At 38.7% G+C, this 12,839-nt stretch overlaps 1 protein-coding gene across 4 annotated transcripts in view; it reads right to left on the bottom strand.

Annotated features, from left to right (window-relative positions):
• RABGAP1 (RAB GTPase activating protein 1) overlaps positions 1-12,801 on the bottom strand; it is a 156,967-nt gene extending 144,166 nt beyond the window's left edge. For 2 of the 4 annotated variants that reach the window (XR_012382200.1, XM_025888529.2), the window contains exon 1: positions 4,624-4,712. The gene's annotated coding sequence lies outside the window, so the exon portion shown is untranslated. Of the gene's footprint in view, positions 1-4,623; positions 4,713-7,898; positions 8,032-12,601 lie in introns of those variants that run through there. The other 2 variants (XM_073905768.1, XM_073905769.1) reach the window with 2 other exon arrangements.
• Between the last annotated feature and the right edge of the window lie 38 nt (positions 12,802-12,839).

Genomic DNA, 12,839 nt, shown 5'->3' on the forward strand with positions numbered 1-12,839 from the left:
GCCCAATCGTCTGAGCCACCAAGGCACCCCTAAAAATATGAATATTTTTAAGCAACACAGGATTGTCCAAAGACTCTCCCTCATTTTAGGAAATTAGTCAATATAGTTCCTTCTCATCCATAGTGAAGAAAATGAATCTATTCCACTTAGAATATCAAGCTGTCTATACTTCAGTATGAAATGTTTACATTATTCATTTCTCCTTAAAATATGTGAATTTAATGCCAAACAAGCAAATTATCTGATAGATGACCAAAGCCTAAGATGAATACAGCAAATATGGCTTCTCTTTTGTATAACCCTCCCCCCCCCTTTTTTTTAAAGATTTTATTTGAAAGAGAGAACACAAGTGGTGGGGAAGGGCAGGGCAGAGAGAGAAGCAGGCTCCCCGCTGAGCAGGAAGCCTGACTTGGGACTGGATCCCAGGACCCTGAGATCAGGACCAGAGTTGAAGGCAAATGCCCAACGAACTGAGTCACCCAGGCACCCCCTTTTCTATAACCTCTTTTTTATTTTCAGGGAAAAGTGTGTAGGCAAACCACAAATGTTTGGCAGATCCACACCTGTTTTCTGCACCTTCTGATATAAGGTGGTCAGAATTACACAAGAGTGGTGGGACATGGGACAAGTGTGTTGAATAGGGGATGGGCAAACAATAAACATTTCTTACACATCTTGGAATAGGCACTGTGTGAGAATATTAAAAAAAGCAAAAATACTAAGTTCCACAGATGTTTTTAAACCTCTGAAAAGATTGTTTCTCACAACCAAAAGCAAAAAATTAAGGAGATTTGTTCCTGCTTAGGGAATAATTTTGTAAAGAAATATTAGCTTTTTAGGGGCGCCTGGGTGGCTCAGTCATTTAAGCGTCTGCCTTTGGCTCAGGTCATGATCCCAGGGTCCTGGGATTCAGCCCCACATCGGGCTCCCTGCTCCACGGGAAGCCTGATTCTCCCTCCCCCACTCCCCCTACTTGCTGTTTTTGCGTTCGACATCTCTCTCTGTCAAATAAAATCTTCAAAAAAAAAAAAGAAAAAGAAATATTAGCTTTTGAGGTTAGAGAGATTTCAGATTTTTCTTCAATTCACAGAGAATTCAACAGGTAACTATGATAAGGATATAACCATTTCTCTTCTATAGATGTATCAGAGGTCTATTCATAGAAAATCGTGTGTTACAGAAGAGATTTACATGACATGTTCCTACTCTTACATTGCCAGAATCCGTTTATCAGCATACTTCAAGGGTGTAAAAGAGTTTATTACCTCTACAATAAAAATATTAAAATGATTAACTCATGGCTCTCCCCAGTATTATACAAATGCCCATTTAATCCAGTTTAGCCTTGCATGCTGTCTCTTAATACCCATGATGATATTTAAGATATGCTCCCAAAGAAAGATTCTGCAGATCAATTCCTTTTTCTGATACAAGGGGCATCTTCAAAAAAAGGAAAACAAGATTATAACCACAGGTTGTTGGTTTTAATTACCAAAATATATAAATAAGGGAACATATAATAAATTTTATATATCATATATAAAATAATGTATATTTATAATTTTGTATAATATAAATATTACATATGAAATATAAAATAATTTTATATATTTATACTTTTATGTAATATATTTTGTATACATATTATATAAAAAATTTTTATATTATATATGAATTTTACATATATAAAATAAATTTTTTAAATAGTCAAATTGTTAAGCTTTACAGTTAATAACATTTTGTTAAAGTTATCACAGGCACTAGTTTGCTAATGTACCTAAAGAAATAACAGATTTTAGCACGGAGAAAACTGTATTCCCACAAAGATTAATGGATTCCGAGGAGTGGTGATTTATAACATAAAAAGCTGATGCAACCTTAATTGGAGATATGTAACAACCATGCATGAACTCTATGAGAGATGTGGACCTCCCAATCTGGCAGCACAGCCATACAATTAAGAAGATACACCTCCTGCTTTAGAGGCATGGTCATATATACTATTTAATATCAGGTATAAACTTAAAAATAAGAGCTTTAGTTTTACTATTTAGTGATCCACAAAAAAAGGAATTTGGGGGGAAAGTCAGGCCTGATAAAACTCTACTATGCTGGAAAGAACAATCTTCAAAAGAGTCTCTCTGATCTACCTCAGAGATACTGGTTGCTTTGAAAAGAGGGAAACTTCCAGGCTAAATTAGTGTTCGTCGTTACTTGCAGACTGCCATATTTGTTCACTTTTTGTATAGGAAGAGAAACAAGGCTGTTAGCGTCAACAAGAGTGGTTATAAGTTTAAATGTATATCCAGTGTTGTTTTCTAAAGAATCAAGATCTCTCAGAAACACAGAACAGGAGGTGGGGGGCGTGGGGGATGGACCAGGTAATCAAATTATGTAAAATAGAAACAGCTTTTAAGTTGATACCCACTGACTTTGAGTCCTTGGCCTTGGATTTTCTTTGGGATCTAACTATGGAAAAACCAATAGAACCAGGCAGTTGCATACAAAGCACCCAAATGTCAGCCAAACCCTTCTTTATGTATGTTGGTTAAATCAGCACTTCTTCGATATTTGAGTTCTAACTCCATGAAAGATTATTTATGAGTTCACTTATTCCACATGCTTGAGAAATCTAATCATACCTGAGTATACTGAAAACTACAAAGATATTATGGGTAGCCTATGTCAGAACCTCAGCACACCACTGTCTGTAGACACTCAACAGTAGCACTGATTTAAACTAATTATTTTCTGAAGCCTGTACTCAATGATCACTTGTTAAAACAATTACTGTGAAATGATGAGACCTTCAAAGTAGGTTACACATTAGCTGGAAACGTGCTCAATAACAATGACTTCTTAAAAAGAATGTGGGCTGTAAAGTTTAGCTGGAAATGTATGCAAAAAAGGAAAATGACTTCTAAAGAATCTGGGCTGTAAAGTTGAGATATATTTGGGGAAACTCATGTCTCTTCATGTAGATAATGTGCACAATACACTTCTTTCAATATGTAATGTAAAAGGTAGGAAACAGGTGTCTTCACTTTTATAGTGTCCCACTAAATTACCATTTAACCCAAATTAAGCATGTGTAAACTGCTAATAAAATACTATGCTAATAAGACCAAAATGCATAGTTGGTAGATTAACTATCCAAACATATACCTTAACACCAATGACATAAGTTAATCACTGTAAACTGAGTTATAAGATTGAAACAATGAAAAGAAGTGCACTACAACATAGCAGTTCAATTTTAATTAGTAATTTGAGTTAATATGTATTCAAGCTACATGTGAATTTTAAATGTTACTAGTAAATACAAATCAATCATGGATGCAAATATAATGCAATGTGAGGTCTATAAAGAACATAACGCTCTCCCATATTCATTTTCAGTTTCTGTAAGTAAACTCTACTTAAAAACCTTCAATATATATAAAATAGCACCCTATACATGTTGAATTGAGGCCAACAGGTCCTTCGTTTAAAAAAAGTTAAATGTGTACTTCCTTGGCATTTAAGCTTTTTTTCAACTTTTCTAACATCAGTTTAATGTGATAAACACAGTGCAATTCACCCTCCATTGTTTTCTTTTTAAATAAACAAAGCAGCTGGAAACACACTTACTACACTATTCCAGTCACATGTACGTGAACACAGGTGTTTATATGGATGAAAAAATATCAAATGGTGAAAACCTGCCCCTGACAGTTTCCCCCCCAACTAATAAAAACCACAAAAGCCAAAAGATTTCAAATTCAAGTTGGAACACGATTTTAAACTAACGAAGCACTAGTAGCATGATCACTTAACACGGTCTTCTAGGACATTTGCTTCCATGATAAAGTAATCCCCGAGAAAGCTTAAATACGGAGACGCCTGTAAAAACAGGTGCAGATGCTAACAGTCATTAGAAACAGTAGGGACCAAAGGAGTACTAGGCAATGGACAGCGAACTATTGCAAGTCTGGGATTATCCTCTGGCTCAACACCAACCCTGAAGGTTGCTGAGACTCAAGACACAGCAATGAGGTATTGGGAGCAGAGACTTAAAAGACATGGGGAGAGCGAGACACTAACTGCAGGTGGGGAAAATGAGACAGAAAGATCACTACAAGCTGGCAGGCCAGCACTAAAAGAAAGCAAGTCTTTCAAATTTGGCGCAGCCCAGGAAGCTAGTTTGAGGCCCAAGCCAGCTGAAGTCACAAATACAGGCCCAGGTGGCAATGGGGAGAAACTGAGGCCAGATTCCCAAATAGGACCTGGCCCCAAACATGAAAGTCAAGAGACAATCCGGCTTTGCCTGGGGGTCAGAGGGACTGCCGCAAGCGCAGGACTCGGTAGACAGACACCCACCCAGACAGGGGGAACCGGTTTGGGCAGGGGCTGAGAGCGCGTTCCCGCCTGCGCATGCGCCCTCTCCCCTCCGCCACAGCTCCCCCTCCCCCCAATCACGGCTCCCCTCAGAACCCGGCTCGTCGAGGGAGGTGAGCGCAGTCTGGCCGGCCCAGCCCCGCGGGATAAAAACACAGCCTGGCCCCGAGCAAGGGCTGTCACAGGATCCCCCGGGCCTTGATGGATAGGAGGGTGGGAGGAGGAGGAGGGGAAACGCGGCCCTACCCGACCCGCCGTCTCCTCCTCCGCCGCCCGCCGTTCGCCGTCCGGGAGGCTCCAACGCCTGGGCCTCCCCAGCCGCCCTGCCCCCGCCCTCCCCGCCCCCTACTCACGTGAGAGTAGCTTCTTCCGCCCTCCGCCCCGCCTCCCACCCTATTTTTATAGGCCTGCTGCTAAGCCGAGCAGCCCCATTGGCCCAACAACAGGCGGCGAGGGCGTACTTCCTTTCCTCGAAGCTCCACCTGGGCTTTTACCCGGCCACGGGAGTCGGCGCCTGCGCCGAGTCTGCACTCTTGAAGGTGGAGTAGCGCCGTGCTCTGTGTTTAGACTTGGACCTGCACTGGCTCTGGACTGCCTCAGGGACTGGAAGCAGGATGGCAGCGGAATCAGGCTAACCAGCACCTGTTACGCCTAAAAGGAGGTACACATGCAAAGACCACTGGTGCTACAGCAAGAAATCTCACCTTTCACGTTCAAGTACTATTTCAAAAGCAGCCCTTACCAGCGTTACTCAACTCACCTGGCCTTTATCGAAGGCGTGCATTATGATAGGTCTTTTTATGGGTATCTCCTTGGCTTTACCACAAACCTGTTAGAATGTTCGATTTTTCTCATTTTATAAAGGAGTCCAACCTAAGTAACAGTTCAATCCAAAAGTCGAACACTTTTGACTCAAGTCCAAGGACCATTGGCTGCGACACAGCTGCCTTGAGGTACTTGAGACACACAGAACAGATCAGAAATAGCTTGTTTCAGAGTGTTAGACCCAAAGATGGGGCTGGGATTTTATTTTAAAATCATTCAAAAGTGGGGCACCTGGCTGGCTCAGTCCTGGAGTATGCGACTCGATCTCGGGGTTGTGAGCTCAAGCCCCACGTTGCGGTATAGAGGTTACTTAAAAATAAAATCTTAAATCATTCAAAAGTGATATATAGAGCAAAAGCAATGAGATTTAAAGTCCTGAATGAATTTACAACGTGGTTGGTAACAAACAATGGCTACTAAAGGTGCTAATAAGTCATGATAATTTATAATTCTACAGCCTATCCCTTACTCTTCACCTTTCTTTATTCAAATAGCCGATGCTCTTTTCCTAGTGAATGAGCCATGTAATGTTTTCCTGTGCATAATGTATCCAAATCAACCAGAGAAAACACAAAAATGTGCTCTGTTGCAGTCCTTTATGTGACTTTTCTACTATTACAATAGACTTGGCTGCACTCCCACAGGAAAATAGCTTTGTTCCTTTTCTCCTTATACAGTTATATAATAATACACACCCATTTTAAAGTAGTAGTATCAAATAATAGATGCAATATTATGAAATCCCCTGATACCCTGACGCACTTTTAATATTTTGGTGACTATACATTCATGTATTCTTTGATTCATATGTATACACCAAATATGTATGTAAATCTTAACATAAATTTTTTAAATAAAATTTTATTACAGATTCAATACAGTGTGCCTTGGAGAACAGAAAACAGAGACAAGCTACAATAAAAAATAAAACATCACATTCCCACCACCAATGTTAATACCATGATGTATATCCTTCTTTGTGTGCCAACATATTGTTTTTTAAAATGAGATCACATGGTTTAGCAATCTGCTTTATTCAATTAACAATATCTACTTTACCATTTCAGTATATTTTCCTCACATCTAATTCCTAGATCACATCCAATTTTCCATCAACCTAAAAGTATTTTTACAGTTGGCTTTCCCAAATCAGTAATATTTCAATTAAGTTTTCCTCTCATCTATTATCTACTGTAATCAAATATTCTGTTGATTGAAATATATTTTTTTAAAGCTAGTTTTCCTAAATCAGTATCCAATCCAGGACCACACATTACATCTGGTTGTTCTATCCCTTAAGTATTTTTTACTCTAGCACTTAAGAAAAATACTAAGATACTGGCTTACTGAAGAAATCAGGCCACTTGAAGTGCAAACTTTCCCACTCTCTGGATCTGAATGATTGCTTCCCCAAGCGGTTACTGAATTTGTTCCTTTAGACCTGGTATTTCCTGGAAACTGGAAGTTCTATTTCAAGGCTCAATAGATTAATGTGGTAAGTTGGAGCCAGAATGGGAAAATCCATGAATGCTAAAATTAAAAAAAGGAAATTCAATCTATACACCCATGGGTGCCCTCAGAGGTTTTTAAGTACAGTGCCAATATTTTATTTGGATTTTCTAAAAGATCATTCTGGTAGCAGTAGAAAAGGCAAAATGGGGTAAATGGAACAGTTTAGAGGCTGACCAAGATCAGAAAGATTTGAACTAAGGCAGAAGAAAGGGGATGGGGTGGGAGGGAACAGGGTTCAAGAGACATATGAAAAAGAAATATCTTCAAGTTTGCTGATTTTCTTCTGCCTGCTCAAACCTAATTTTGAATCCCTCTAGTGAATTTTTCATTTCTGCTATTGTACTTTTTAACTTCAGAATTTCATTTTGGTTCCTTTCATAATTTCTGTATCTTTAATACTACTTCTATTTTTTTTTCATAGTTTTTCTGACTTCATCCATGTTTTCTTTTAGCTCAGTGAGCAACTTCAAGATGGTTGGTTTAAAGTCTAGTAAGTCAGATGTCTCATCTTTCTCAGGGAAGGTTTCTGTTGATTTATTTCATTCTTTTGAACAGGCCATACTTTCCTATTTGTATGCCTTTTGATTCTTTGCTAAAAAATGGACATTTGAATCTTATAATGTGATAACTGTGGAAATCAAATTCTCCCCCTATCCCAGGTATTGCTGGTTTTTGTGTGTGTTTGTTTTGTTTTGTTTTGTTTTTTAATTGTTGAAGGATATCTCTATGCCAGGGATCAGGATCAGCCTAAGGTGAAAGCTTAAGGTCTTCTCAGTTCTTTTCCAAGCCTGCATCTTTTCCTGGTTATACACAGTGGCTTTCTAATTTTCCCTATGTAAGTGGTTGCTTCTGAATGTCCTAATCCTTAAATTTCTGGCTCCCAAATAGGGTAAAAGGGAAAACAAACAAACAAAAAAGCTGTTCCTTCAAATCCCATAGAAGCCAGCTCAGCCTATGGGGGCTGAAACAATGGCAGTGACTCTGTGCCTGAATCTCAGAACCCAAAAGGCATAATCAGCAATCAAAACACAGAACTCTGGTATTTGGTGAACAAAATTCTTATTTCCCACCACAGCTCCAGCAAGCCACACCAGGAATGTGAACATGGCTGCCTGCCACAGGGCTGAAGGGTAGGAAGCAGGGAGATGCTATCATGCTAAAGGCTGACATTGACTGAAACTAACCTCAATTTACCAACCAAATTTTCTCCTGGAAGATGCAAGAATTCAAATAGACTCCAGAGTTACTTCAGACGGTTTCTGCCAGTACAACTGTTGTCTAGGTAGAGAGATGGATTCCTTGTGCTTCCTACTCCATCTGAGGAACAGAAAGAAAAGAAAAAAAGAAATGTGAACAGTGAATGGAGTCTAAGGGATCTGTGGGACACTATCAAGAGAAACAACATACTACTGTGGGAGTTCCAGAAGAAGAGAGAAAGGGGAGAAAGAATAATAATCAGAGGTGCCTGGGTGGCTCAGTCAGTTAAGTACCTCACTCTCGATTTCTGCTCAGGTCATGATTTCAGGATCCTGGGATTGAGCCTTGCATAGGGCTCCATGCTCAGCACATAGTCTGCTTGAGATTCTCTCTCTCCCTCTTTCCATCCCTTCCTGCACCTCTTTCTCTAAGATAAGTGAATAAATCTCAAAAAAAAAAAAATAAAAGAAGATTCAAACTGTAGAAAGCCAAAGAGAGACTCTTGAAAGCAGCAAAAGAGAAGTGATTCTTCACATACAAGGGATCCTCAATAAGATTATCAGCCAATTTCTCATCTCAAACCTTGGAGGCCAGAAAGCAGTAGGTTAATATTATCAGTGTGCTGGAAGGAAAAAAAAAACTGTTGACAAAGAATTCTGTATCTGGCAAAACTCCTTCAAAAGTGAGGGAGAAATTAAAATAATCTCTGATTTTAAAAAAGCTAAGGAGTTTACCACTAAACCTGGCAATCAGGAGTGCTACAGGCAATCCTTCAGGTTGAAATGACAGGATGCTCAACAGTAATTTGAAGCCATATGAAGAAATAAAGATCTCTAGTAAAGATAAATATGTGGGGAATTTAAAAGTAAGTATTATTATAATTCCAGTTTGTAACTCCACTTTTTATTTCCTATATGATTTAAGAGAAAAGTGCATTAGAATATTAATCTATGTTATTGGGCACAGAGTGTATAAAAGATATAATCTGTAACATCAATAACAGAAAGAAAGGGAAGAGCTATTCAGGAGAGGTTTTGTATGCTATTAAAGTTGGTATCAATTCAGTTAGATTGCTATAACTCTTTGGTGTTAAATTCCCATGACAACCACAAAGAAAATACCTATAGAATATTCACAAAAGGAAATAAGAGGTGAATTAAAACTTTTCACTAAAAAAAAAAAAAACACAGAAAAGGACAGTAATAAAAGAAATGAAAGGCACAAAGGCCTACAGAAAAGAAATAGCAAAATGGCAGAAATAATTCCATCCTTAGCAGTAATTACTTTAAATGTAAATGGTGTAAACTCTTCAGTCAAAGACAGAGATGAGCAGAATGGATTTCAAAAAAAAAAAGATCCAACCATCTATAGTCTAGGAAAGACTCACTTTAGATCCAAAGATATAAATAGGTTAAAAGTGAAAGAATTTTTAAAAAGATATTCCAGGGACTCCCTGGCTGGCTTTAGTCGGTAGAGCATGCAACTCTTTATCTCAGGGTCATAAGTTTGAGTCCCATGTTGGGCCTAGAGCTTACTTTAAAAAAAAAAAAAAAATTCCGTGCAAATAGTAACCAAAGAGAGCTGGGGTGGTTATAAAAACGCCATACAAAATAGACTTTAAATCCAAAAAAAAGGTTACAAGAGACAAAGAAGGATACTTTATTAATAAAAGTTTCAATAAAGCAAGATTATATAAAAATTATAAACATTAACATACCTAGTAAGAGACCCTCAAAATATATGAAGCAAAAATGACCAGAATTAAAGGGAAGAATAAACAGTTCTACAATAATTGGAAACTTCAATACTCCACTTTCAATAATGAATAGAACAACCAGATAGGAGATAAGTTAGGAAACGGAGGACTTGAACATTCTGAGAAAACAACTAAACCTAACAGATATGTACAGAACAGTCCACCCAACAACAGCAGAATACACATTATTCTTACATTCACATGGGACATTCTCCAGGACAGGCCATAAAATTAGGCCACAAAACAAGCCTCAATAGATTTTAAAAGACAGGTATCATACAAAGTATCTACTCCAACCACAATGGAATGAAGTTAGAAATCAGTAACACAAATACATGTAAATTACATAACATGCTCTTTAACAACCAATGGGTCAAAGAAGAAATCAAAAGGGAAATTAGAATATATGTTAGAAATGAATGAAAATGATGACACAACATACCAAAACTGATAGAATGCAATGAAGGCACTGATCAGAGGAAAATTTATAGTTGAAAATGGCTACGTTAAAAAAGAAGAAAGATCTCAAAATAATACCCTAACTTTACACCTTACAAAACAAGAAAAACTAGAAAATAAACCCAAAACTAGCAGAGGGAAAGAAAGAAAACAGATGAGAGTGGAGATAAATTAGAGAACAGAAAAAGAGAGAAATCAATGAAACCAAAAATTGTTTCTTTGAAAAGAACAACAAAATCAACAGATCTTTATGCAAATAACTAAAATCAGAAATGAAAGTGGGTATTACTTCTGACATTCCAGAAATAAAAGGACTATAAAAGAATGCTATGAACAACTGTATGCCAACAAATTAAGTAACTTAGAAAAGAAACAAATTCCTTGAAACATATAAATTAAACTGATTCAGAAGAAAGAAAATCTCAACACAAATATAACAAGTAAAGAGATTGAATAATCAAAAAACTCCCAACAAAGAATAGTCCTGTTCCAGATGACCACTAGAGAAATGTACAAAACATTTAATGAATAACACCAATCCTCCTCAAATTCTTCCAAAAAAATTAAAGAGGAAATATTTCCTAACTCATTCTATGAGACCTTCATCATCCTGATACCAAAGCCAGATAAAGTCATCATAAGTAAGTTACAGGCTGATATCTCCTATGAATATAGATGCTAAAATCCTCAACAACATTTAAGACAATCAAATCCAACAACATATTAAAAGGATTATTTGCCATGTCCAAGTGGGATTTATTGCAGGAATGCAGTGTGGTTCAACATAAAATCAATCAATGTAATATATCACATTAATAAAACAAGGAGAAAAAAAACACGATCGTCTCAATGGATGCAGAAAAGACATGTGACAGACCATAATGCTTTTCATAATAAAATCTCTCAGAAAACTAGTTAAAGAGGGAAAATTTCTCAACATGATAAAGGTATTTGTTAAAAACCCACACTGAACACCATACTCAATAATTCAGCTACCCCTCTAAGATCAGGAACAAGTCAAAGATGTCTCCTTTCACTGCTGCTATTAAACACTGTACCCGAAATTCTAGCCAGAACTATTAGATAAGAAAGAGAAATAAAGGCAAATTGTGGAGAGGAAGAGGTAAAACTATCTCTATTCACAGACAGCATGAATTATATGGAAAGAAAACCTCAAAGAACCCACAAGAAAGCTACTAAAGCAAAAACAAAACAAAAATTCAGCGATGTTACTGGGTATAACACCAACACACAAAAATCAGCTGTTTCTACACACCAGCAATGAATATGAAAAGGAAGAAAGCAATTCCATTTACAATATTATCAAAAAGAATACCCCGAAAGCTTGAAAACATTGCTGAAATCAATGAACACCTAAGTACATGGAAAGACATTCTGTATTCACAAGTAGGAAGACTTAAACTTGTTAAAATAGCAATGCCACCCAAAGTGGTCTACAGATTCAACACAATATCAAAATTACAACATCCTTTTTTCTCAGAAATGTAAAAGGTCATCCTCAAATTTATATGGAGTTTCAAAGGGCCAAAACAACCTTGAAAAAGCATAAAGTTGGGGCACCTGGGTGGCTCAGTTGGTTAAGCGACTGCCTTCGGCTCGGGTCATGATCCTGGAGTCCCGGCATCGAGTCCCGCATCGGGCTCCCTGCTCAGCAGAGAGTCTGCTTCTCCCTCTGACCCTCCTCCCTCTCATGCTCTCTCTCTACCATTCTCTCTCTCCAATAAATAAATAAAATCTTAAAAAAAAAAAAGCATAAAGTTGGAGTACTCACACTTCCTCAAATGTGATAAGACAGAGAGCCCAGAAATAAACCGTCACATATATGGTCGAAAGTGTCAAGACCATTCAAAGGGTAAAGGACAGTTTTTTCTAGAACCGGTGCTGGAAAAACGATATCCAAATAAAAAGAATATGAAGTTGGGTACAGCTGTGGTGACTATCACACAACACTGTGAACGTACTTAATGCCACCGAACTTTACACTTACAAATGATTAAAATTATACTGTGTTTGACCACAATAATACCCCTTTCCCCCAAGAAAAAAAGGAGAGCCCAGCGAGCAACTGAATTAGCAAGGAGAAGGAAAAGGATTCTAGAACGATGACAAGTTTTCTGGTCGGCAGGACTGCGTGGATGATGCCGTTTACCAACACAAGGACTACAGACCATAAGAAGCAGGTCTGCATATGAACTTGAGATAATTAAAAGGTACATTAAGATTGGGACAACCAATTGGAGATGTCTTCTGTGCAGCTGGCCCCGGAGCTCAAGAGACCTGTCTCGGCTGGCAAGAGTGATTTCTGAATGGTCAGCACGCTGTGGGTAACGGAAGCCACGGGAATGAAAGAGATCTCTGGGAAACACCAACATCCAAAAGCGAGGGGAGTAAACCACCTTCTGCTTTCAGGGCCCCAGCTCCGCGAGTCCACATCCCTGGGCGGGAGGGTCTTACCAAGGCTCAAGTGCGGAGGCACCCTTCAAGCCCACGCGGCAGCAGGCGGCGGAGGCCCAGCTCCAGAGGAGCCGCTGCAAACCGGCGAAGCGCACGGAGCCTGAGCCCGGGACGCGAAGGAACCACCACACCTTCGAGTCGCCGGCGACGAGTTCGCCGCAGGCCTCTCGGATACTCTGCACCCTTTCCTCCGCGCGCAATGTCCCTCTCCGGGCCCCGTCACCCTCCGACTCCTCCG

The sequence above is a fragment of the Callorhinus ursinus genome, unplaced genomic scaffold (genome assembly GCF_003265705.2).
Source record: "Callorhinus ursinus isolate GAN/ISIS: 27379988/994484 unplaced genomic scaffold, GSC_fseal_2.0 scaffold24, whole genome shotgun sequence".
Classification (NCBI taxonomy): Eukaryota; Metazoa; Chordata; class Mammalia; order Carnivora; family Otariidae; genus Callorhinus; species Callorhinus ursinus.